Source organism: Podarcis muralis, chromosome 18, assembly GCF_964188315.1.
Source record: "Podarcis muralis chromosome 18, rPodMur119.hap1.1, whole genome shotgun sequence".
Classification (NCBI taxonomy): Eukaryota; Metazoa; Chordata; class Lepidosauria; order Squamata; family Lacertidae; genus Podarcis; species Podarcis muralis.
The window spans coordinates 3,723,088-3,749,630 of NC_135672.1; positions in this window are offsets into that span (position 1 = coordinate 3,723,088).

The following is a 26,543-nucleotide window of genomic DNA, read 5'->3' on the forward strand; positions in this document are numbered from 1 at the left end:
TATTCCAAAACACCTTTCTTCTTATACAACTGGTAAAAATAAATACATAATTTCTTCTTGACTCCCCACCTCTCCTTTCTCGATGTTTGTTTTTATTACTCCTTTTTATCAGATGTTTTAAAATATATATGCTTTTATTATGTAAGCCCCGATGTCGTCTTTCAATAATCCTCTGCCTTTGACTTCATGTATGGATGATGGTTTGACAGATAATATATCCCTGATCTCCATTCTTCCTTAAACAATCCATCATTTTGGATGGTCATTTTGGATGGTAATTTTAGCAGGTAATTTCACCATTTCAGCATATTCCCCCAGTTTCATATGCCATTCCTCCTTGGTGGGGAACTCTTTCCATTTCTGTGCATATAAAGTTCTAGCTGCTGTGGTTGCATACATACATAAACTAGTCAGCTTTCTTAGGACCTTTACTAATTAATTTTATATTGCACCCTTCATTGGAATTCTACAGGTTGAATTGCTATAAGACTGAGAACTTAGTAAGCTTTCCACCAATTTGAAGTGTTGAAAGTTTAAGTAGGGTGCAATCTTGGCTAATTAACCTATTCTAAATGCTTCATTAGTGGCTGTTCTGCCAATTATTTTCACTTCCCATCTGATCTTGGTTTTGCTCTATAAATGGGGCCTGAATGGGAGGAACCTGAGGAGGAGGAGGAGGAGGACCTGAATGGGAGGAACCTGAGTAGGAGGAGGAGGACCTGAATGGGAGGAACCTGAGTTGGAGGAGGAGGACCTGAATGGGAGGAACCTGAGTTGGAGGAGGAGGACCTGAATGGGAGGAACCTGAGTTGGAGGAGGAGGACCTGAATGGGAGGAACCTGAGTAGGAGGAGGAGGACCTGAATGGGAGGAACCTGAGTAGGAGGAGGAGGACCTGAATGGGAGGAACCTGAGTTGGAGGAGGAGGAGGACCTGAATGGGAGGAACCTGAGTAGGAGGAGGAGGACCTGAATGGGAGGAACCTGAGTAGGAGGAGGAGGACCTGAATGGGAGGAACCTGAGTTGGAGGAGGAGGACCTGAATGGGAGGAACCTGAGTTGGAGGAGGAGGACCTGAATGGGAGGAACCTGAGTAGGAGGAGGAGGACCTGAATGGGAGGAACCTGAGTTGGAGGAGGAGGACCTGAATGGGAGGAACCTGAGTTGGAGGAGGAGGACCTGAATGGGAGGAACCTGAGTAGTAGGAGGAGGACCTGAATGGGAGGAAACTGAGTTGGAGGAGGAGGCCTTCCCAAAGTTAAAATAATAAAACAGAATCAAATTACCTCAACTTACTAAGAATCTGGGTGAATGCTTTCTTTACTACATTAAAAAAATATATATTATTAAGTCTCCACAGATATTCCAATCACTTGTCTTCGCATACAGTTTAAAACAAAACCCCCCCCACAATTTCTTCTTGACTCCCCACCCCCCATTCTCTATGTTTGTTTTTATTACTTCTTTTTATCAGATGTTTTAAAAAACATGTTTTTATTATCAAAGCCCCAATGTCGTATTTCAGTCATCCGCTGCTTATATTTCAAATCCTGCCTTTGACTTCATGTATGGATGATAGTTTGACAAATAAGATATCAATGGTCTCCATTCTTCCTGAAAAGATTCATCCTCATGTCCTCTTAGTTTAGCAGGTAATTTCACCATTTCAGCAGATTCCCCCAGTTTCATAAGCCAATCCTCCCTCTTTCCACTTCTGTGCAAATAAAGTTCTAGCTGCTGTGGTTGCATACATAAATAACCCAGTCAGCTTTCTTGGGACCTTAATTATTAAATTTATATAGGAGCCTTCATTGGATTGCTACAGGTTGAACTGCTATAAGAATAAGTGTTTAGTAAGCTTTCCACTAGTCTGGAGAGATGAAAGTCTAAGTAGGATGCAATCTTAGCTAATGAATCTAAACGCTTCATCAGTGGCTGTTCTGTCAATTATTTTTACTTGCCGATCTGATCTTGGTTTTGCTCTATAAATGGGGGCCTGAATGGGAGGAACCTGAGTTGGAGGAGGAGGACCTGAATGGGAGGAACCTGAGTTGGAGGAGGAGGACCTGAATGGGAGGAACCTGAGTAGGAGGAGGAGGACCTGAATGGGTGGAACCTGAGTTGGAGGAGGAGGACCTGAATGGGAGGAACCTGAGTTGGAGGAGGAGGACCTGAATGGGAGGAACCTGAGTAGTAGGAGGAGGACCTGAATGGGAGGAACCTGAGTTGGAGGAGGAGGACCTGAATGGGAGGAACCTGAGTTGGAGGAGGAGGACCTGAATGGGAGGAACCTGAGTAGGAGGAGGAGGACCTGAATGGGAGGAACCTGAGTTGGAGGAGGAGGACCTGAATGGGAGGAACCTGAGTTGGAGGAGGAGGACCTGAATGGGAGGAACCTGAGTAGGAGGAGGAGGACCTGAATGGGAGGAACCTGAGTTGGAGGAGGAGGACCTGAATGGGTGGAACCTGAGTTGGAGGAGGAGGACCTGAATGGGAGGAACCTGAGTTGGAGGAGGAGGACCTGAATGGGAGGAACCTGAGTAGGAGGAGGAGGACCTGAATGGGAGGAACCTGAGTTGGAGGAGGAGGACCTGAATGGGAGGAACCTGAGTTGGAGGAGGAGGACCTGAATGGGAGGAACCTGAGTAGGAGGAGGAGGACCTGAATGGGAGGAACCTGAGTTGGAGGAGGAGGACCTGAATGGGTGGAACCTGAGTTGGAGGAGGAGGACCTGAATGGGAGGAACCTGAGTTGGAGGAGGAGGACCTGAATGGGAGGAACCTGAGTTGGAGGAGGAGGACCTGAATGGGAGGAACCTGAGTAGGAGGAGGAGGACCTGAATGGGAGGAACCTGAGTTGGAGGAGGAGGACCTGAATGGGAGGAACCTGAGTTGGAGGAGGAGGCCTCTCGCTCTTCCTTCCTGACTGAGCATAAGATGCCTCCTCTGAAAAGGTTTGGCAGGCAGGGAATACAACTATCTGGCATCGTCTCATTGCTTCCCTCCAATGCTAAACTTGTTGCTGGCTCACTCGTAATCTGGTCATCCACTCAACATCAGTGCACAATGTGTCAGATCCTGGACAACGCAATAAAATCCATTGTACTCCAGTCAAGGCTTGGCTAAGGACAGTTGCTACTCTTTGGAACAGGGAGCAGAGTTTACACAATACAGAAATTAAGCCAGCAGACTACGGAAGATAATTTAAATGATTTTCTCAATTTATTAATATACAAAGTTTAGGAGAATGAAATGATGTGAAGTGAGCTTATGAATGATACGTGTGCGATTCGCTGCTTCCACGCATGTGCGTGACATCATTTTGAGCGTTTGCGCATGCGCGAATGGCAAAACCCAGAAATAATGCGTTTTGTTACTTCCAGGTTGCCGCGGAGCGCAACCTAAAAACTCTCAGTTTCCTTCTTATGGTAATTTCTTTGACCCCCAGAAGGTCTCACTGTCTCTTTTCTCAGTTCTTTCTTTAGCTGTCCCTTCTTGCTCGCTTGCTCTCCTCCTTTCCTTCCTCCTCCTCCTTTGGGCGTGGGCAGCGTGAGCTAGCAGTTTTCCTACGCCATATTGTGGTTCGAGGGCCCGACCCCCGCGAAGTGAAATGAAGACACAAGGACACGTGATATAAGGTTAATGGGCTAGAAAAGGCCACAACTTTATTGATTACAGCAATGAAAAGGTATTGGCTTAGGCATTGGATCGAAACAAGTGGGTTTATTCACCAGGCGTTCATCACCTGTTGATGCTAATCCAACTATAGGCTCACCCCTGCTGTCACCGCGGGTCGTGCCATGGCCTCCCGCCAAGCAGGCATCGGACAGAATACACGACCGCCAGATTCCTTTAACGGAATACCCCTAAAAATTGAAGGCATAGGCGATGGCCACACCTAGCACTTCGACACACCACAACACATTATTCCAATGCCTAACCTACCCACCAATACCACAAAAGTTGTGACGATTGCTACGAGGTAGGCGAAAAAACCAAAAAGCCTATTGCCAAATGGAAAAACTCCTACCAGGCCCCCCAGGCAACCAGGGCGACCAACCTAAGGTCCATAGCAAGGCCAATGACCTAAGCCCTAACTAAAAGGGAGTGGAGGGTGGGTGACTCGTGACGGGATGACGATGAGGAATGAGGCCAGGGAAAGGCTGGCACTGCAGCAAAAGGCTGCTGAACACGCCCCCACCACGGCACCTGGTTGGGTGGCCACCGGGGGGGGGGGGCGTGAGTGCCAGCCAGGTGAGTGGGAGGCAGGGGGCAACGCCCCCTGCTGGGCGGTGCTCGGGTTCCCGCCCACAACCACTCCCCTGTCTTTCAGGGAGGAGAGTCTTTGCCCTTTCTTTTCAAGCCACCTTCCAGGATCGTTCCCCTCTCAGTCCTGCCTTCTCCTTCTCCTCCGCCACCGTAGACGCTGTCGTTCTCTCGCACTTCTCCTTCGCCGTCCACCCTTTGCCCGCTGTCTTCTCCGTTCTGCTCCGCGATCTCAAAAGGTGTCGGGCTGTAGGATGGGCTGGCCGTGTGGGACGCCAGCGTAGGGCCACATGGGGTTGGGTTTCTCGCCCCGCTTGCCTCCGCGCTCAAATCTTTTATTCCTCCTCTCCAGTTTGGACCACAAGGATTAAGACCTGTGCAAGGACAACAAAAAGGAAATGTCCCTTAGGGACTCGGGTGCCTCCAGGTGCTACTTCCCCTGCCACCACTGGAGGACCTGAATGGGAGGAACCTGAGTAGGAGGAGGAGGAGGAGGAGGACCTGAATGGGAGGAACCTGAGTAGGAGGAGGAGGCCTCTCGCTCTTCCTTCCTGACTGAGCATAAGATGCCTCCTCTTAAAAGGTTTGGCAGGCAGGAAATACAACTATCTGGCTTCGTCTCATTGCTTCCCTCCAATAGATGAGTAGCTGTGTTTCCTTTAGGCACTTCTGGACACTGGGAACATGGACTATTTTAAGAATCACATGTCCCCTTAATTTCTGGTTGTGAGGTGCTCCTTTGTGTTCAGATCAGGCCTCAGCACAATAATGTAGCACTTGGGAAGGAAGATGCAGCCCAGAAGCCCAGCACTGGAGGCCAACATAGAGAAGATCTGCACGGCCACCATGTACTTGCCCTTGGTGCTCAGGTAGGTGGGCACAAAAGACACCCAAACGCTGCAGAAGACCAGCATGCTGAAGGTGATCAGCTTGGCTTCGTTGAAGGAGCCAGGCAGCTTCCTGGCTAGGAAAGCCACCGTGAAGCAGGTGGCAGCCAAGAAGCCCATGTAGCCGAGGGCAACGTAAAACATGGCCACAGACCCTTCGTTGCATTGCAGGATGATCTCTTCCACCTGGGAGAGCATGTCGGGCTCTGGGAATGGGGGAGAAGAGCCCAGCCAGATGGTGCAGATGAGAACTTGCCCCCCAGAACAGGAGATGACAATGGAGTTGGCCAGACTCTTGCCCAGCCATCTCCTCACCCTGTTCCCGGGCTTTGTGGCCAGGAAGGCCAGCACCACCGTGATGGTCTTTGCCAAGACAGAAGAAACAGCAGCTGAGAAGATGATGCTGAAGGCCGTTTGTCGGAGAAGGCAGGTCTCTTTCCTTGGGCGCCCGATGAAGAGGAAGGAGGACAAAAAGGAAAGCAGGAGGGAGACGAGGAGGATGTAGGAGAGGTCCCGGTTGTTGGCTTTGACTATGGGAGTGTCCTTGTATTTAATGAAGATTCCCAACACAATGCCTGCTGTTAAGGACAAGAAGAGGGCAATGGAAGCTAACACCATTCCCAAATATTCTTCATAAGCCAGGAAGATGATAATCTTGGGGGCACATTGATTTCTGTCCTTGTTTGGATACTGATCTTCTGAACATTTGGTGCAATGTTCTGCATCTGAGGAAGAGGAAAAAGAGTGGCTGCAGCATCAGTTACATCCCTAAGGATCTGTGCTCTGCTACGTTTTGAAAAACTCTGTGGTGGACCTCAGGAAATAAGAATGCTAAATGAGGTAAAGCAAAAATTGTGAGGTAGGATAAACTGAGTAGCAATGAGCACTCCACTTCTGTTAACTGCATTGTTTGGATCCTGCCTAATCCTGAAGAAACAGCTCTTTAACTTGACATTTGAAATGCAGTTTTCTGTTGCTTCCATGCAATGTTCATAGTAGTGAGATCAAAACAGTCCATTGATTATATTGTAATAATTTTCATTTGAAATATTTTATTTTTTATTGTGCTTTTGCTATTAAACATTTGCTGGTTTGCATCACCTGTCCATTACTCTTTATAAATGTCAACATGATTTCCTTTTTGGTGTGACTTGGTATGAAAAATAAAAAAGGAATGCTTTATGGGCATTCCTCTCACAGCTGCCCACTTTCAACCCCAGAGATGTCTTCCTCATGGTCATTCCTATCAACTCACTTCCTGGATGTAATAAAGTTGATTAATCCTAAAGAAGTTGAGGAAGGAGCCCCAATATCTGCAGAATTCTCACAAAAAGTGTGTGAGACTGGATTACTGCCCAGTGTTTACTCTCTCTCGGAATACTGTAATGGTTCTAGGGGTTGCTCGTGCATAAATCGGCGCCACACCTTGCTGAGTTGTCTGAGTGAACCCTTTCTGTCCGGAGAGCCACTCACCTGTGGCTGTCTCAATCGCTGGCAGAATCCGTCAGTGGGCGTTTCTTGAACTTCTTCCAGCAAAGAAGCTCTTTGACACCTAGTCTCCGCCTACTCTCCCTGCGCGGAAGCCTTCTGCGCAGGGAGGGTGTTGGCAGCGGAGAACCCATGCTCTCCCCGCAGGTCTCTGGCAAGGAGTCATGGAGCCACCTCGCCGATTCCCCAATCTGCCCCCCTTCTCCACTGGTGCTACGCTGATTTCCTTCCCCAGAAGATGGGCTGCTTCTCTCCCTCCCGGGATGCTCTCCAGAATCCCTCTGGAGCCCTCCCTCTCGCTCTGGCTCCGATGGCAGTTCCCTGACAAATACCTTCCCCTTGGAGTCACCCACCTTCCTGGGCGGAGAAGGTCCCTTCCGCACACCGAGCACAAGCATAGCAGCAAACGGGCTTTCCTTCCAGAACCACCTTGGCATATCCAGGTCGACATCTTTCTGTACACCTGGAACGAGGTACGGCCTAACCAGAAAGACAAGAAGGTGCAACAAAGAGGAACAGTTAGGAGTATTTGTGGGTATGTAATTCACTCATAGGGTAAATTGAAACTGATCTCTGGACTGCAGCCTTTGACCCCCTCATCAGGGTCCTTTCAACCCCCCACTGACCATTGGGGTGACCAGAATATCTTGTTCTTCGTTCAGGACAACTGAGGTTTGCGCCACAGAACTCTGATTCCTCTTCTCCGTTTACCTGCTTCCCTGCTTAAAAAATCTTCAAAGAAGATAGCAATGGAGTCTGAAATGTGATTTCCCCAATTTTCAGGATTCTGATAATCTCTCAACCACTAATTTAGATAAATTTAATATGACTTTTCCAAATATTGGTTTCCCTCACTCTGTTCTTGAGGGATGCAAGGTTTCCTCTTGTCGCTGATCTATTTCCCTAGTTATTTCTAGTTTACATGCCATTTCTTAACGTTAACCTTATATTACAATAGGGTTGTTGTTTTTTTAAATTATCATCTTTCACCAACAACTGTGAATGGTGTCTTCTCTGAGGACCTCTGGGCTCTATGCTTTCTGTGAGCATCCCAAATTTCCCACCTATCTCAGCTGCTGTGGAAAGGAGTGGCCGTTGCAGCTGTTATTGGACGGTCAATACATCATTGGTCAACCTGATATAGTCATTTTGCAGCAGTTGTTCAAGGAAAAGCATATTCAGGATCTCCTAGCCTCCCCTCTCTGTGATTCCCCCTACCTTGTTGAATTTCTTGGGCCACTCAATGGCTTCTGGGTTAATGGTGAACTTTATGCTAGCAGACGTCTCTCTCCTTATATTCCCAATAATGACACAAGACTTATTGGGAGAGATCACCCAGTTCACAATATCAAAGTCTGCTGGCAGCTCCCAGTTCTCATCCAAGCACAGCCTGCCTCTGGAAGTATTCAAACACTGGATTTCTCTCAAGAAAGGGTGAAGCTGGAATGACAGGGGAAAGCACCAGCACTGAGAAACCTGGAAGCCAAGATGGATATCTCAGTCCTACTCACTTCAATCTCTTATGATTTGGGGCCTGGGTGTATCTCATGTAGACTGGAATTCCTATTCAGCCATTTTTATTACTACAGACCCTGCAAGTGCCCCAATTTTCCAGGGATGTCCCTGGATTAGAGTCAGTTTTTCATTTGATCCCGAAATTCCCCACTTTTCCTTTTCTTCATTGGAGAAAAGTTGGCAGATGTGGAGTTATCCAACCCACAAGCCGTCCAATCCTGTATCGGGAATTTTAATATGTTTTATATTTTAGTATGAATTTCTTTATTTTGGGAGCTGCCCAGAGTGCTGAGGCAAGCCAAAAAGATGTGTGGGGTATAAACAGTGATATATTTCTAGCAAAAAGGGTGCCGGAAATCACCATGAACACCTCCCTCTGAGAATGGCAATGGTACCCGCCTGAGAGGTGCCAGAACTGAGTTTGAGTGAGTCCCGACCCCCCAGTAAAAAAGCCCTAGGTATCAACAGTAAAATTTTCATTATGGAATGGTATGTCCCTATTTTCATCAGAGAAATGTTGGGCGGTCTGCTACTATTACTAATACTAATAGTAATTATGATATGTTGCAGATCTATCCCCAGTCAAGATCAGCATCTGTGTGGACTGCAGTTTGCAAAAAGGGGAAGGAAATACCTGCCACGGCTGTAGCCTTTGGGGTCCCCATTGCTCTCCTTCCTCCACCATCAGCCTCCTCTGGGATCTCGAGGAAAGCGAAGCATGCAAGGCCTGAGCCACAGCTTGAACATGGATGTAAGTGCCATAGCTGTCTAGAGACAGGGCTCTCTCATGCACCCCTTGGGATAATGGCTCCAGTTTCTCCTCCTCTTTGCATCTTATCCTGCCTTTCACGGACAACAAATGCTTTGAATATGAACACTGAAATGCTTGATTGAAATAATCCCTAAGATTGAACTGCAATTTGTCACCTTTGCTGCTCCTTATTCCGGTCTGAATTGCAAAGGACAGAGAACCATGGAGGTGATGGAATAAATTTGGAGGGATGTAAAAGCCATTTCTGATTTCTAGCAAAGATGTTGTGATCCAGACTTTTGCCCCTATTTCCTTCTCATAGATAAAGTGTATTGCCATGAGGATTACGATAGTCTGTGAATTGGTTATATAGGAAACAAATATCCCAACTTGTCTCCATAGGAAAAAAGGTTCCCCAGGCCTGATAAATTGACCTGGATCATTTTCTGGTACTCTTTTTGATAAAGCAATGCAGATCCCTTTGCTGAGCAGCAGAGGTTTCACAGCGCTCACAAATCTTTCTCCACTGTCATTGTCTGGAGTGAAGAGGCCAATCCACGTCCATCCAAAATGCAGGAGCAATTCAACAATCCCCTGGTACTGACTTTCCTCTTTGGGAGTCATCCGGTAGACAAAAGGGAACAGGGTTTTACCTTCGAGAACCTGGGAAGTGAAGCCATAACTGATCTAGCAAGGAAAGCAAAAGATCAGCAATTTATTTTACTTTCAGCATAATGGGTATTTAATCATCTGAATTGCCTGATATCTAAATCTCTGCTGGCTGAGGCTGATGGGAGTTTTAGTCGGAAACATCTGGAGGTGTCAAGTTGGTAAAGGCTCAGTTTTGAAAAAGGGATGTTGAATCCATAGCTCAGGATTTTCCCATTTTGAAAAATATCCTCACTTGACCCCTCCCAAGAGAAAATAGAATTTTACACAGTTGGAATTCTCTGTGCTTCCATGCTCTCCCACTACTTACCTGTGGGATTTTGTAGATGCCTGACAAGGCTGAAATCACTCTTGAGATGAAAGTGTTGCTTCTTTCAAGAACAGCCAGCAGCTGATTCTGTTCTCCACAGTGATAATTGGGAATATTGCATCCACTGCCTGCAAGCAGCTCTAGCATGGCGTCCGAAGTCATCCTTGCATCAAAATAGTTCTCATAGATGTTGTAGCCCAGGGTGATGTTGGGTAAGAGCCTGAGATCCTGGTTGATCTCTTGAATGGTGAACAGGAAAGACAACATGTGCCAGTAGAACCTAGCTGCCTCCCTGCAATAAATGAACCCTTTAAACAGAGTGCAACTGGCATTCGTATGAAGGGGGGTGGGGATATTATATGATCCACAAAGATTAATATTTGTTTGTTTCTTTGTTTATTCATCCTTTTGCATTGACATCAAACCTTTTCCTGTCTAGCATAGAGGAAGAATTTGGAAATCTCTGCTCCATTACAGCACCTTTGAAGCACACAGAGCTGTTCAACAGTGGAACGGACTCCCTCCGAAGGTGACCATGTGTCATGGATGCTTCAGGTGAGATTCCTCTGGGTCCCTTCCATCTCTACCACTCTATGATTCTATTCTACTGTGGTTTTATGAGTAAGAAATGAAGGCGCCCCTCAAAAATTGTGATATACTGGGAAGTTGCTGCAAAGGCTGCTTTTCTTGCAGTGGTCTTTGGCTTCTTCCAAGGGGCTAGACTATAGGTAGGTAAGAGACCATTTTATTGACAGAAGAGAAGCACCAAATACCTCAGTCCCCTTTTACTTACATATGGGGCCTGGTGGCTTGCAGGTTTGACTGTGTGGTAAAATTATAATTTTGTCCATATTCTGGATCAGAAACTACACGAATGAGCACACCTCCCTTTACTAGAATCTTTTACTAGACACCCCTCCCCAGCTCCCAGCTCCTCCAACAGCAAGCCCAATGGTCAGGGCAGGGTAGTCCTGCAACACCAGCCCTTGGCTCCCCAGCCCTGAGAAAGGGGCTATTTCCTTGATAAACAGGAACCATTATAAGGAGTGGAGGACCATGAAACCATCTGCATATAAGTGCATACACTTCAGTCCTGGCGAAGGGTGTCTGAGAAAAGTTGTATGGCGTTTCCTCAACAAAGCGTTTTGGAGAGATGATCCCACTGATGAAAAAGTGTCCAGGCCGGTAGTAATTGCGAGCATCCGTTTGATCCCTGACCAGATTCAGGAGGAGGAGGAGGAGGACCTGAATGGGAGGAACCTGAGGAGGAGGAGGAGGAGGAGGAGGAGGAGGAGGAGGAGGAGGAGGACCTGAATGGGAGGAACCTGAGTAGGAGGAGGAGGACCTGAATGGGAGGAACCTGAGTAGGAGGAGGAGGACCTGAATGGGAGGAACCTGAGTTGGAGGAGGAGGACCTGAATGGGAGGAACCTGAGTAGGAGGAGGAGGACCTGAATGGGAGGAACCTGAGTAGGAGGAGGAGGACCTGAATGGGAGGAACCTGAGTTGGAGGAGGAGGACCTGAATGGGAGGAACCTGAGTTGGAGGAGGAGGACCTGAATGGGAGGAACCTGAGTAGTAGGAGGAGGACCTGAATGGGAGGAAACTGAGTTGGAGGAGGAGGCCTTCCAAAAGTTAAAATAATAAAACAGAATCAAATTACCTCAACTTACTAAGAATCTGGGTGAATGCTTTCTTTACTACATTAAAAAAATATATATTATTAAGTCTCCACAGATATTCCAATCACTTGTCTTCGCATACAGTTTAAAACAAAAAACCCCACACAATTTCTTCTTGACTCCCCACCCCCCATTCTCTATGTTTGTTTTTATTACTTCTTTTTATCAGATGTTTTAAAAAACATGTTTTTATTATCAAAGCCCCAATGTCGTATTTCAGTCATCCGCTGCTTATATTTCAAATCCTGCCTTTGACTTCATGTATGGATGATAGTTTGACAAATAAGATATCAATGGTCTCCATTCTTCCTGAAAAGATTCATCCTCATGTCCTCTTAGTTTAGCAGGTAATTTCACCATTTCAGCAGATTCCCCCAGTTTCATAAGCCAATCCTCCCTCTTTCCACTTCTGTGCAAATAAAGTTCTAGCTGCTGTGGTTGCATACATAAATAACCCAGTCAGCTTTCTTGGGACCTTAATTATTAAATTTATATAGGAGCCTTCATTGGATTGCTACAGGTTGAACTGCTATAAGAATAAGTGTTTAGTAAGCTTTCCACTCGTCTGGAGAGATGAAAGTCTAAGTAGGATGCAATCTTAGCTAATGAATCTAAACGCTTCATCAGTGGCTGTTCTGTCAATTATTTTTACTTGCCGATCTGATCTTGGTTTTGCTCTATAAATGGGGGCCTGAATGGGAGGAACCTGAGTTGGAGGAGGAGGACCTGAATGGGAGGAACCTGAGTTGGAGGAGGAGGACCTGAATGGGAGGAACCTGAGTAGGAGGAGGAGGACCTGAATGGGTGGAACCTGAGTTGGAGGAGGAGGACCTGAATGGGAGGAACCTGAGTTGGAGGAGGAGGACCTGAATGGGAGGAACCTGAGTAGTAGGAGGAGGACCTGAATGGGAGGAACCTGAGTTGGAGGAGGAGGACCTGAATGGGTGGAACCTGAGTTGGAGGAGGAGGACCTGAATGGGAGGAACCTGAGTTGGAGGAGGAGGACCTGAATGGGAGGAACCTGAGTAGGAGGAGGAGGACCTGAATGGGAGGAACCTGAGTTGGAGGAGGAGGACCTGAATGGGTGGAACCTGAGTTGGAGGAGGAGGACCTGAATGGGAGGAACCTGAGTTGGAGGAGGAGGACCTGAATGGGAGGAACCTGAGTTGGAGGAGGAGGACCTGAATGGGAGGAACCTGAGTAGGAGGAGGAGGACCTGAATGGGAGGAACCTGAGTTGGAGGAGGAGGACCTGAATGGGTGGAACCTGAGTTGGAGGAGGAGGACCTGAATGGGAGGAACCTGAGTTGGAGGAGGAGGACCTGAATGGGAGGAACCTGAGTTGGAGGAGGAGGACCTGAATGGGAGGAACCTGAGTAGGAGGAGGAGGACCTGAATGGGAGGAACCTCAGTTGGAGGAGGAGGACCTGAATAGGAGGAACCTGAGTTGGAGGAGGAGGCCTCTCGCTCTTCCTTCCTGACTGAGCATAAGATGCCTCCTCTGAAAAGGTTTGGCAGGCAGGGAATACAACTATCTGGCATCGTCTCATTGCTTCCCTCCAATGCTAAACTTGTTGCTGGCTCACTCGTAATCTGGTGATCCACTCAACATCAGTGCACAATGTGTCAGATCCTGGACAACGCAATAAAATCCATTGTACTCCAGTCAAGGCTTGGCTAAGGACAGTTGCTACTCTTTGGAATAGGGAGCAGAGTTTACACAATACAGAAATTAAGCCAGCAGACTACGGAAGATAATTTAAATGATTTTCTCAATTTATTAATATACAAAGTTTAGGAGAATGAAATGATGTGAAGTGAGCTTATGAATGATACGTGTGCGATTCGCTGCTTCCACGCATGTGCGTGACATCATTTTGAGCGTTTGCGCATGCGCGAATGGCAAAACCCAGAAATAATGCGTTTTGTTACTTCCAGGTTGCCGCGGAGCGCAACCTAAAAACTCTCAGTTTCCTTCTTATGGTAATTTCTTTGACCCCCAGAAGGTCTCACTGTCTCTTTTCTCAGTTCTTTCTTTAGCTGTCCCTTCTTGCTCGCTTGCTCTCCTCCTTTCCTTCCTCCTCCTCCTTTGGGCGTGGGCAGCGTGAGCTAGCAGTTTTCCTACGCCATATTGTGGTTCGAGGGCCCGACCCCCGCGAAGTGAAATGAAGACACAAGGACACGTGATATAAGGTTAATGGGCTAGAAAAGGCCACAACTTTATTGATTACAGCAATGAAAAGGTATTGGCTTAGGCATTGGATCGAAACAAGTGGGTTTATTCACCAGGCGTTCATCACCTGTTGATGCTAATCCAACTATAGGCTCACCCCTGCTGTCACCGCGGGTCGTGCCATGGCCTCCCGCCAAGCAGGCATCGGACAGAATACACGACCGCCAGATTCCTTTAACGGAATACCCCTAAAAATTGAAGGCATAGGCGATGGCCACACCTAGCACTTCGACACACCACAACACATTATTCCAATGCCTAACCTACCCACCAATACCACAAAAGTTGTGACGATTGCTACGAGGTAGGCGAAAAAACCAAAAAGCCTATTGCCAAATGGAAAAACTCCTACCAGGCCCCCCAGGCAACCAGGGCGACCAACCTAAGGTCCATAGCAAGGCCAATGACCTAAGCCCTAACTAAAAGGGAGTGGAGGGTGGGTGACTCGTGACGGGACGACGATGAGGAATGAGGCCAGGGAAAGGCTGGCACTGCAGCAAAAGGCTGCTGAACACGCCCCCACCACGGCACCTGGTTGGGTGGCCACCGGGGGGGGGGGCATGAGTGCCAGCCAGGTGAGTGGGAGGCAGGGGGCAACGCCCCCTGCTGGGCGGTGCTCGGGTTCCCACCCACAACCACTCCCCTGTCTTTCAGGGAGGAGAGTCTTTGCCCTTTCTTTTCAAGCCACCTTCCAGGATCGTTCCCCTCTCAGTCCTGTCTTCTCCTTCTCCTCCGCCACCGTAGACGCTGTCGTTCTCTCGCACTTCTCCTTCGCCGTCCACCCTTTGCCCGCTGTCTTCTCCGTTCTGCTCCGCAATCTCAAAAGGTGTCGGGCTGTAGGACGGGCTGGCCGTGTGGGACGCCAGCGTAGGGCCACATGGGGTTGGGTTTCTCGCCCCGCTTGCCTCCGCGCTCAGATCTTTTATTCCTCCTCTCCAGTTTGGACCACAAGGATTAAGACCTGTGCAAGGACAACAAAAAGGAAATGTCCCTTAGGGACTCGGGTGCCTCCAGGTGCTACTTCCCCTGCCACCACTGGCGGAGGAAGGTGGGGTGTGGGGGGGGTATCGCCCCGAGTGTCATCCCAGGGGGGGTGGCAAAATCCCCCTGGGCGGATCGGTGCAAGCTTCCCAACTCCTCCTCATCTGGGTTCAGGGTGGACACAGCTGCGATGCTGCCGCATCCAGCGCCTGAGCCACGTGCAGAGTGGCCTCCTTTCCCCCTGCGCCCCACTGCTGCCTCTTGTACTGGGTTGCTCTGGTGGCACTGGTGGTGCTGGCGGCAGCGCTCTTCTGAAGATCTTGCGAATCCGGGAGATGATGGAACCCAGGCAAGTGGGGGTCTTCGGGGGCCTCTCTTCCTCGCAGTCCTGTGAGAAAAGTAAACAATTCACCTCCAGATTCTGGGAAAATGCCGCAATCATTAATCAATCAATCAAACAATTGATTGATTAAATCCGTATGCCGTCCTTCATCTGAAGCTGTCAGGGCGGCTTACAGCATAAAAATACAAAATAAGTGAAGTTATTGCGATAAGTGAAGTTACAGGGAACCAGGCAGAGGGCCTTCTCGGTGGTGGCACCCGCCCAGTGGAATGCCCTCCCGCCAGATGTCAAAGAAATAAACAACTATTTGACTTTTAGAAGACATGTGAAGACAGCCCTGTTCAGGGAAGCTTTTCAAATGTCATGAATGAATGTGTGTTTCGTCTGACCTCGATTATGCTTGCCTCCAGGTGTTCTCCAGGTGGGGGGCACGGCGAATAAACGGCCTCCTTGTCCTCCTTGTCCTCCTTGTCCTCCTCTGGGGGGCTCTCTGGTACTTCCTGTGGCTCTTCCTCCTTGATAGCCACTTCAGAGGCTGCCTGCCAGCAGAGACAGGACCCCAGAGGTGGTGGCATTGGTGGTGGGGAGAGGGGAGAAAGAGAGCAGCCCAGAATGAGACAGGAACCCACATTGAGTCGCTAGCCAGGGAAGCCCTACAGCCCTGGCGCCATGGGGGGCTGGTCCATCAGGACAAGTAGGGCAGCAAGCATACCCTTAGCAGCCCCCTGCCTGCCTGCCTGCCTGCCTGCCCCCTTGCTCACGACCAGTCCAGAAGGTGGCCTGACCGGCCAGCCGGCTTCTTCCTCCTCCTCCTCCTCCTCCTCCTCCTCCTCCTCCTCCTCCTCCTCCTCCTCCCCCCCAGCCTCAGGGTTCTCCAGCTCAGCAGGGCTTCCCTCCTGCTCTGTCTGCTACGTACCTCATTGAGGGAGTCCCAAAGGGAATCCAGGGAGGACAGGGAGGAAACACTGGAAAATGGTGACATGCTTGGAACCTGCAAGGAAAAGATGCAAAAAACGAGCAATTAAAAAACGCAACCAAACGTTAAAACTCAAGGCACCCATAACTGAAACAACAGTCTCATCCTACAATTGATATGCCCCCCTCCCCTTCTGCCAATCACCACTTAGACCACGGCCACCTACCCAGTCAGGGCTGAGGAGATCCAGCCGTCTTGCGGTCGTCTCCTCCTCGCCTTTTCCTTCGTCCTCCTTGACATTGGGAATGTCCTCCTCGGTGGCTGACTGCTAGCAGAGACAGGACCCCAGAGTTGACGGTGGGGAGAGAGGAGAAAGAGAGCATCCCAAAATGAGAGAGGAACCCAGAAGGGAAACTCTCTTGCCTACATTGAGTCGCTGGCCAGGGAAGCCCTACAGCCCTGGCACCATGGGGGGCTGGTCCATCAGGAGGAGTGGGGCAGCAAGCATGGTCTGCCCTTAGCAGCCCCCTGCCTGTTTGCCCCCTTGCTCTCAACCGTCCAGAAGGTGGCCTGGCCGGTCAGCCAGCCAGCATCCTCCTCTTCCTCCTCCTCCCCAGCCTCAGGGTTGCCCATGTGCAGCTCAGCAGGGCTTCCCTCCTGCTCTGTCTGCTACGTACCTCATTGAGGGAGTCCCAAAGGGAATCCAGGGAGGACAGGGAGGAAACACTGGAAAATGGTGACATACTTGGAACCTGCAAGGAAAAGATGCAAAAAACGAGCAATTAAAAAACGCAACCAAACGTTAAAACTCAAGGCACCCATAACTGAAACAACAGTCTCATCCTACAATTGATATGCCCCCCTCCCCTTCTGCCAATCACCACTTAGGCCACGGCTACCTACCCAGTCAGGGCTGAGGAGATCCAGCCGTCTTGCAGTCGTCTCCTCCTCGCCTTCGTCCTCCTTGACATTGGGAATGTCCTCCTCGGTGGCTGACTGCTAGCAGAGACAGGACCCCAGAGTTGACGGTGGGGAGAGAGGAGAAAGAGAGCATCCCAAAATGAGACAGGAACCCAGAAGGGAAACTCTCCTGCCCACATTGAGTCGCTAGCCAGGGACATGGGGGGCTGGTCCATCAGGACAAGTGGGGCAGCAAGCACAGCACATTCACTCTCAAGGCACCCATAATTCAAACAACAGAACAGCGGCATAGCCAGCTGCTTGGGTGCCCGGTTCAACGCGGGGGTCCTGTGGGCTTTCTGGAGCCTATCCTCTGCCTCCCCCCCAGCTGTAGGGCGGCTGAGGGAGAGGCAGGGGGCAGACGCAAGCCCCACGCTTCTGTTTCAGGCAGCGTCCAGCCTGCAGGGGCCCAAGCCACCAAGTCACCCCCAGGAGAGATGCGTGGATCAGGCACTCTGCACCCCCCCTGTAAGTGCCAGCCCCCCCGCGGTGTGGCGCCCAGTGCCAGCCGCGTTTTTTGACTCAACTAAAAGGTTTGGTGAGCCCAATTTTTATTTTTATTTTAAACACGGCTTTATGTCCTTTTGCCACCCCCCTCAGGGATGACACCTGGGGCGGACCCAAACCCCCCACCCCCCACCCCCCACCCTCCTTTCTCTGCAACTGCAACAGAATAAAAGGACTCAAAACTCCCTTAGCAGTTTCCTGCTGGTCCCCTCACCATTTCCCCAGACGTCAGTCTTCAGGCTTTGCTTTCTCGGTGTCCAATAAGAGTTTTTTCTGATTCACTTGCAGAGAAACCACCCAAAGGCTGTTGGCCTCAACTGCAAAGTGAGGCTGGGATTCTGAGCCGATGTCACAGCCAGGTTCCGATCAGTCCATTTCCTCCAAGGGGGGGGGGACACCTGTTTCCCCTGAGGGTGACCGCTGAACACACCACCCAAGGGGGAAAGAAGGAGAAAAGCAGAGAAATCTTTTAATTCTGTAGCAAGAAAGAATGAGTGCCAGGAGTCTTCTTTTCCCTGCACTCCTCCATTGCCACACCTTTTCATTACTATTATTATGCTAGATCAGGGGTCGGCAACCCGCGGCTCCGGAGCCGCATGCGGCTCTTTAACGCCTTTGCCGCGGCTCCGGGGCGGAGGCGAGGGGAGGAGGCGCATGTTCCGCAAAGCCATTTCCGAGCTAGAGAGGAGAGGGGGTTGCGAGCTAACCCCTCCCACACTCCATTCGCGGGGGCTGGCCTTTTGCCCCCGCGAGAACAGGGGAATCCCCGGGCGTGCCTGCAACCCTGCCCGCCAATCGGACCGCCCTCTTTGCCCCGTTCCAGCTCGCACCCTCTCCCTTCCTTCCCCTCGCGGTGTGTGGGATTCCACTCCCGGCAGTCCTTCTCCGCCGTCCTCGCTGCTTTCCTCCCCCCCGCCCCCCGCTTTCCTCCCTCTCCAGCCTCCTCTAGGCGTGGGTTGAAGCTGCGGCGGCCATTTCTTTAAAGGGCACCGATAAGGGGAAATCGTCGGCGCCATCTTTGTGGGCGCACGTGGGAGTCGCGGGAGCGGCCATTTTGGTTGAGGGCTGTAAGCAGGCTGCATTGAAAGGGGGCATGTAAGCTGGTCACTGTTTTGAAGGGGAGTGAAGAACACACACTCAAAAAAAGGTAACTTGTTAATTTAACCTTTATTTCTATGAGGAGGAGTAATTCTGAGGGGTCAAACAAAAAAATAATAAAAAAGTGTCAAAAAAGTTATTTTAAAATGACGAGGATGACATTGGGCCCTCATTATTAATTATTATTTACATCAGGCACTGATTATGATTTATGGTACACTGGGGCCCTGATTGATTTTCTATGGCATTTTGGGGCATTGATTATTGGGCATAGCAAATTTTGCTATGGGGCCCTCTGATTTCTAGTTGCGTCCCTCTTTTGGACCCCCGGTAGGCCAGCCATGGATAAAGGCAAGAAAAGAAAAATTTCTGAAGAAAACAGAATGTCTAATGATACATGGACAGAATCATTTGCCTTCTCTACTGACAAGACTGGTTTACCAGTATGCTTAATATGTGGTGAGAAATTTGCAAACAACAAAAAGTCAAATATTGCAAGACATTTCCAGAATAAACACACAGCCTTTGCTGAAAAATATCCAGATGGAGATGAGAGACGAAAAGCCATTGCAGAACTTATGAGGAAGGTTGATAGGAGCAAAAATAATTTCAAGAATTGGGTGAAGTCTGCAAATTCCACAACATATGCTAGTTTTGTAGCCGCTCAGGAAATAGTCAAGCACGGTAAGCCGTTCACAGTGTTATATTTGTTTTAAATGTCGCAATGGTTTTGCGGCTCCCAGTTGTTGTTTTTTCTTCGGAAACGGGTCCAAGTGGCTCTTTTTGTCTTAAAGGTTGCAGACCCCTGTGCTAGATTTAATGAACACTCATATCAGAGTGCTCTGTAAATTGGTGGCCATAGTCTTTATATACTAACCTTTTATGCTCTTCCACATCTGTTTAATGCTCCCAAACCCTTCTTTTAGCGTCTTTTAGACTTTTATATATACTTTGTGTTAAATACTTTTTCGCTTTCCGAAACGTTTTACAGACTGAAAATGATTGTACCCCACTCTACTGATGCTGGTCTACTACTGTAATAAAGATTTGATTGATTGATTGATTGAAATGAAGTATCCTATAGAAATGCAATGACTGGACACTAATGTAATGTATTCCCCTCCCCCCAAATTCATACTTTATTACTTATTAATATTAGTAAGAATAATGAAATAAGTCAAGCCAGAGGCTGCTCCCAGCTTAAATTTATATAGCACCCTTCATTGGAATGCTACAAGTTGAATCGTAATAAGAATGAGAGTTTCCACCAATTTGAAGTGATGAAAGTTTAGGTAGGATGCAATCTTGACTAATTAATATAAATGCTTTGTCAGTGGCTGATCTGTAAATTATTTTTACTTGCCCTTTTGATCTTGGCTTTGCTCTATAATGGGGACCTGAATGGGAGGAACCTGAGTTGGAGGCGGAGGCCTCTCCCTATTCCTTCCTGACTGAGCATAAGATGCCTCCTCTTAAAAGGTTTGGCAGGCAGGGAATACAACTTATCTGGCATCGTCTCATTGCTTTCCTCCAATGCTAAACTTGTTGCTTGCTCACTCGTAATCTGGTGATCCACTCAACATCAGTGCACAACATGTCACATCCAGGCCAGTGTAAGAAAACCCATTGGTCTCCAGTCAAGGCTTGGCTAAGGTCAGTTGCTACTTTTTGGAACAGAGAGCAGAGCTTACACAATACAGAAATTAAACCAACAGACTACGGAAGATGTCTTAAATGAATTTCTCAGTTTATTGATATACAAAGCTTAGGAGAACAAAATGACGTGAAGTGTACTTGTGAATGATACAGCATACATGTAGAAAATGGAGAAAATTCAATAAATAGAAATGACATAACTAGAAACTATTGTTGAATATCAGAATTGATATGGTTAATAGGTAGTTAGGACAAAGGAATCACTCCTCTCTCCCTCCAGCCTATCTTGTTGTGAGATAAATATAACTTCTCAAAGCAAAAAATGATTAAATGATAAAACTTTACAAACTAAGGGCAGTAGACCAGGACTCATTGTAGTCCTTGGCAAAGCAAGGTAGCAAAACATTTCCTCCCATCTTACGGTTCATGTCAACAGGACTACACAAAACCTGGGCTAAGAAGGAACACAATCTCTTTCACAGATGAAGAATGAGCAACATGGATGAGCAAGTGTGTTTCCTTTAGGCACTTCTGGGCATCGGGAACATGGACTATTTTAAGAATCAGGTGTCCCCTTAATTTCTGGTTGTCAGGTGCTCCTTTGTGTTCAGATCAGGCCTCAGCACAATCATGCAGCACTTGGGAAGGAAGATGCAGCCCAGAAGCCCAGCACTGGAGGCCAACATAGAGAAGATCTGCACGGCCACCATGTACTTGCCCTTGGTGCTCAGGGAGGTGGGCACAAAAGAGACCCAAACGCTGCAGAAGACCAGCATGCTGAAGGTGATCAGCTTGGCTTCGTTGAAGGAGCCGGGCAGCTTCCTGGCTAGGAAAGCCACCGTGAAGCAGGTGGCAGCCAAGAAGCCCAGGGAGCCGAGGGCATAGTTTTGCGCCACAGAACTCTGATTCCTCTTCTCCGTTGACCTGATTCCCTGCTGAATAAATCTTCAAAGAAAATGGCAATGGAGTCTGAAATGGGATTCCCCTCGTTAGTTCTAGTTTACATGCCATTTCTTAACGTCGGGTTACAGAGATTCAGATGACGTTAAAGAGTGAGTTTATCAATCAGGTACCAATCAGAAGAAAGTGAATGGTCAGTCTCAACTGCGAAAAGAAGAATGGTTGGTGTAAACCCGAAACGAAGTTAAGAATTGCATTTCAATGGGTCTGCTTTAGGTTTCATTGCAATCAAGGCGGTGAAATAATAATAATAATAATAATAATAATAATAATAATAATAATAATAATAATAATAATGGTTTCCCTGGCCACTCTGGGCGGCTCCCAACAGAATATTAAAAGCACTATAAAAATCACAGCCACAACATGCATTTAAAGCATTTTGGGAGCTCTAAATTGCAGGTAAAACAACTGGCGGGTGGCCAGCGCCATTTTGGCCTCTGTTGTCCAGGGCGCAGGAGCCGCTGGAGGTCGGGAAAAGGGGGAAGCCGTTCTAGGTGCCTCCCAGGGCATGAGGAAAAGGACGAGGTCTCTTCGCGACTTCCTGGGTTATGGGGGTTTATGAGTATAATAATTGGTTGTTATGAGTTTATTAGCAGGCCAGGAGGAAGGTTGCGCAGGGCAGCCTGGGAAGGGCGAGGGAAAGGCTGTGAGGAAAAGCCTTCTCTCTTTCTCCATCGCTCTGCCCCTCCATCAAGTTTAAATGGAAGAATAAGAGAAAAATAAAATGATAAGAAACAGGACCCTTGTTTGTGAGAAGAAGGGGCAGCAAAGCATGCTGGGAAGAAGGACGTGAGGGAAATGAAATGAAACCTAATAAAGGATAATTTATCAATAAAGCTAATAAGTGAAGCCTAACAGAAGACATCTTGGGGCTTATTTATTTAGTTATACACTGGAAAAAGGGTAAATTTCAATTACAGGAAACAGGATCCTTGTTTGTGAGAAGAAGGGGCAGCAAAGCATGCTGGGAAGAAGGACGTGAGGGAAATGAAATGAAACCTAATAAAGGATAATTTATCAATAAAGCTAATGAGTGAAACCGAACAAAAGACATCTTGGGATTTATTCATTCAGTTATACACTGGAAAAAGGGTAAATTTCAATTACAGGAAACAGGATCCTTGTTTGTGAGAAGAAGGGGCAGCAAAGCATGCTGGGAAGAAGGACGTGAGGGAAATGAAACCTAATAGAGGTTAATTTATCCATAAAGCTAAATAGTGAAACCGAACAAAAGACACCTTGAGATTGATTGATTTGGTTATACACTGGAAAAACCAGCAAATTTCAAATTTATTGAGGCTGGGAATCGACCATTGGCCTGGCAGAGCTGGCAGTGCATGCTGGGAAGTCTGCCCCCCCTCCCAGTGTGGACCAGGCTGGCAGAGGCTGGCGGGAGTCGCAGGGCCTTTGGAAGGTGGCCCCTTCCCCTCCGAGGGCAGAGAAAGGCCCGGCCAAGTGACCCTCCTCGTCCTCCAGGGACACCAGCGCCTGCCAGAGTCCCCCAAGGGCCAGAGAGGCTGGAAGGGGCAGGGCCCCCAGGAGAGAGAGGGGCCCCTGGGGGGATCTGCACTCTGCACGCCCTCAGAGGCCGGAGAGGCTGGCAGGGGCAGGGCCCCCAGGAGAGAGAGGGGCCCCTGGGGGGATCTGCACTCTGCACGCCCTCAGAGGCCGGAGAGGCTGGCAGGGGCAGGGCCCCCAGGTGAGCCCAGGAGAGAGAGGGGCCCCTGGGGGGATTTGCACTCTGCACGCCCTCAGAGGCCGGAGAGGCTGGAAGGGGCAGGGCCCCCAGGAGAGAGAGGGGCCCCTGGGGGGATTTGCACTCTGCACGCCCTCAGAGGCCGGAGAGGCTGGCAGGGGCAGGGCCCCCAGGTGAGCCCGGGAGAGAGAGGGGCCCTGGGGGGGATTTGCACTCTGCACGCCCTCAGAGGCCGGAGAGGCTGGCAGGGGCCGGGCCCCCAGGTGAGCCCGGGAGAGAGAGGGGCCCCTGGGGGGATCTGCACTCTGCACGCCTTCAGAGGCCGGAGAGGCTGGCAGGGGGAGGGCCCCCAGGTGAGCCCGGGAGAGAGAGGGGCCCCTGGGGGGATCTGCACTCTGCACGCCCTCAGAGGCTGGGGAGGCTGGCAGGGGGAGGGCCCCCAGGTGAGCCCGGGAGAGAGAGGGGCCCCTGGGGGGATTTGCACTCTGCACGCCTTCAGAGGCCGCACTGGCTGGCAGGGGCAGGGCCCCCAGGTGAGCCCGGGAGGAGAGGGGCCCCTGGGGGGATTTGCACTCTGCACGCCTTCAGAGGCCGCACTGGCTGGCAGGGGCAGGGCCCTCATGTGAGCCCAGGAGAGAGAGGGGCCCCTGGGGGGATTTGCACTCTGCACGCCCTCAGAGGCCACAGAGGCTGGCAGGAGGAGGGCCCCCAGGTGAGCCCGGGAGAGAGAGGGGCCCCTGGGGGGATCTGCACTCTGCACGCCCTCAGAGGCAGGAGAGGCTGGCAGGGGCCGGGCCCCCAGGTGAGCCCGGGAGAGAGAGGGGCCCCTGGGGGGATTTGCACTCTGCACGCCCTCAGAGGCCAGAGAGGCTGGCAGGGGCAGGGTCCCCAGGTGAGCCCGGGAGAGAGAGGGGCCCCGGGGGGATCTGCACTCTGCACGCCCTCAGAGGCCAGAGAGGCTGGCAGGGGGAGGGCCCCCAGGAGAGAGAGGGGCCCCTGGGGGGATTTGCACTCTGCATGTACTCAGAGGCCGGAGAGGCTGGCAGGGGCAGGGCCCCCAGGTGAGCCCGGGAGAGAGAGGGGCCCCTGGGGGGATCTGCACTCTGCACGCCCTCAGAGGCCGGAGAGGCTGGCAGGGGCAGGGCCCCCAGGTGAGCCCGGGAGAGAGAGGGGCCCCTGGGGGGATTTGCACTCTGCACGCCCTCAGAGGCCGGGGAGGCTGGCAGGGGCAGAGCCCCCAGGTGAGCCCGGGAGGAGAGGGGCCCCTGGGGGGATTTGCACTCTGCACGCCCTCAGAGGCCGGAGAGGCTGGCAGGGCACGGGCCCCCAGGTGAGCCCGGGAGAGAGAAGGGCCCCTGGGGGGATTTGCACTCTGCACGCCCTCAGAGGCCGGAGGGGCTGGCAGGGCACGGGCCCCCAAGTGAGCCAGGGAGAGAGAGGGGCCCCTGGGGGGATTTGCACTCTGCACACCCTCAGAGGCCGGAGAGGCTGGCAGGGGCAGGACCCCCAGGTGAGCCAGGGAGAGAGAGGGGCCCCTGGGGGGATTTGCACTCTGCACGCCCTCAGAGGCCGGAGAGGCTGGCAGGGGCAGGGCCCCCAGGAGAGCCCGGGAGAGAGAGGGGCCCCTGGGGGGATTTGCACTCTGCACGCCCTCAGAGGCCGGAGGGGCTGGCAGGGGCAGGGCCCCCAGGAGAGAGAGGGGCCCCTGGGGGGATCTGCACTCTGCACGCCCTCAGAGGCCGGGGAGGCTGGCAGGGGCAGGGCCCCCTGGTGGGCCCGGGAGAGAGAGGGGCCCCTGGGGGGATTTGCAATCTGCACGCCCTCAGAGGCCAGAGAGGCTGGCGGGGCAGGGCCCCCAGGTGAGCCCGGGAGAGAGAGGGGCCCCTGGGGGGATTTGCAATCTGCACGCCCTCAGAGGCCGGGGAGGCTGGCAGGGGGAGGGCCCCCAGGTGAGCCTGGGAGAGAGAGGGGCCCCTGGGGGGATTTGCACTCTGCACGCCCTCAGAGGCCGGAGAGGCTGGCAGGGGGAGGGCCCCCAGGAGAGAGAGGGGCCCCTGGGGGGATCTGCACTCTGCACGCCCTCAGAGGCCGGAGAGGCTGGCAGGGGGAGGGCCCCCAGGAGAGAGAGGGGCCCCTGGGGGGATCTGCACTCTGCACGCCCTCAGAGGCCGGAGAGGCTGGCAGGGCACGGGCCCCCAGGTGAGTCTGGGAGAGAGAGGGGCCCCTGGGGGGATTTGCACTCTGCACGCCCTCAGAGGCTTTGTAGTCTAAGCTCAGGGGGCTGTCTGAGCCAGCATCTCTCTGGGGGGTGAGGGGTTTCTTCCCATTGGTCAACATCCTTCTTAAATTGTGGTGCCCAGAACTGGACACAGTATTCCAGCTGGCGTCTGACCAAGGCAGAATGGAGCTCAGTCTTGTAAGCCACTGGGATTAGTAGCAATAAAAGTAACAATAATCACTTTGCTGCTTAACTATGTGTGCATTTCAATCACTTATTCATTGTTGTGAGTAGTAATTTTAAGTGCATGCTTAATATTACAATCAAGGTGCGATACTTTTAAAATGCACATTTTCTTTAATTATGAGCACAGAAATAAATGACGCTCCCAATTCATCGGATGATGACCTGGGCCACAAAGAGGGAACCAGGCAGAGGGCCTTCTTGGTGGTGGCGCCCTCCCAGCCGATGTCAAGGAAAGAAACGACTACCTGACTTTTAGAAGACACCTGAAGGTAGCCCTGTTCAGGGAAGTTTGTAATGTTTGATGTATTTATCGTGTTTTTCATATTCTATTGGGAGCCGCCCTGAGTGGGTGGGGAAACCAAGCCAGATGGTGGGGTAGAAAGAAATGGTGGTTGTTGTGACACTAGATTGAATGAACACTCATCTCAGAGTGCCCTGGAAATGGAGGGCCAGAGTCTTTTATATACGAACCTTTTATGCTCTTCCACATCTGTTTAATGCTCCGAAACCCCTCTTTTCGCTTCTTTTAGACTTTTATGTATACTTTGTGTTTTAATACTTTTTAGCTTTACGTTTTACAGTTTGGAAATGACTGTACCCCACCCTACTGATGATGGTCTACTACCGTAATAAAGATTTAATTGATTGAAATGAAAAATCCTATAGTAATGCAGTGATTGGACACTGAAATAATATAATACAGGGTGATTCATAATGAAATATACATTTTCCAGATCCTGTAAGACAGGCGCCGACACGGAAAACAGCTGCGAACCGTGAGGCAGATGTACTCATAAAATGATGGAGGTGATGGTGCGCGTGTCACGTGACTAGTCAGGCGAAATGGCTGCGTCTGCAGTGGAGAAGGCGTTTTGGGTTCTTGAATTGAGCAAAACGGAGTTTGTTGTGCAACGGCATTTTCGATTGTGATGTGTGTTGTGTGACAAAGGGTGCACACATAGAACATCTCTGACTGTTTCTAAAATACTTTAAACATTCCCCTACAATTCTGTCACAGGTAACATGAGATATATTATATTCTCTTTTATATTGTGTTGAAACTGTATACTGCATTATGAATCACTCTGCATAATAACATAAAACATAACATAACATAACATAACACAACATAACATAACATAATATAATATATCGTACTTTTC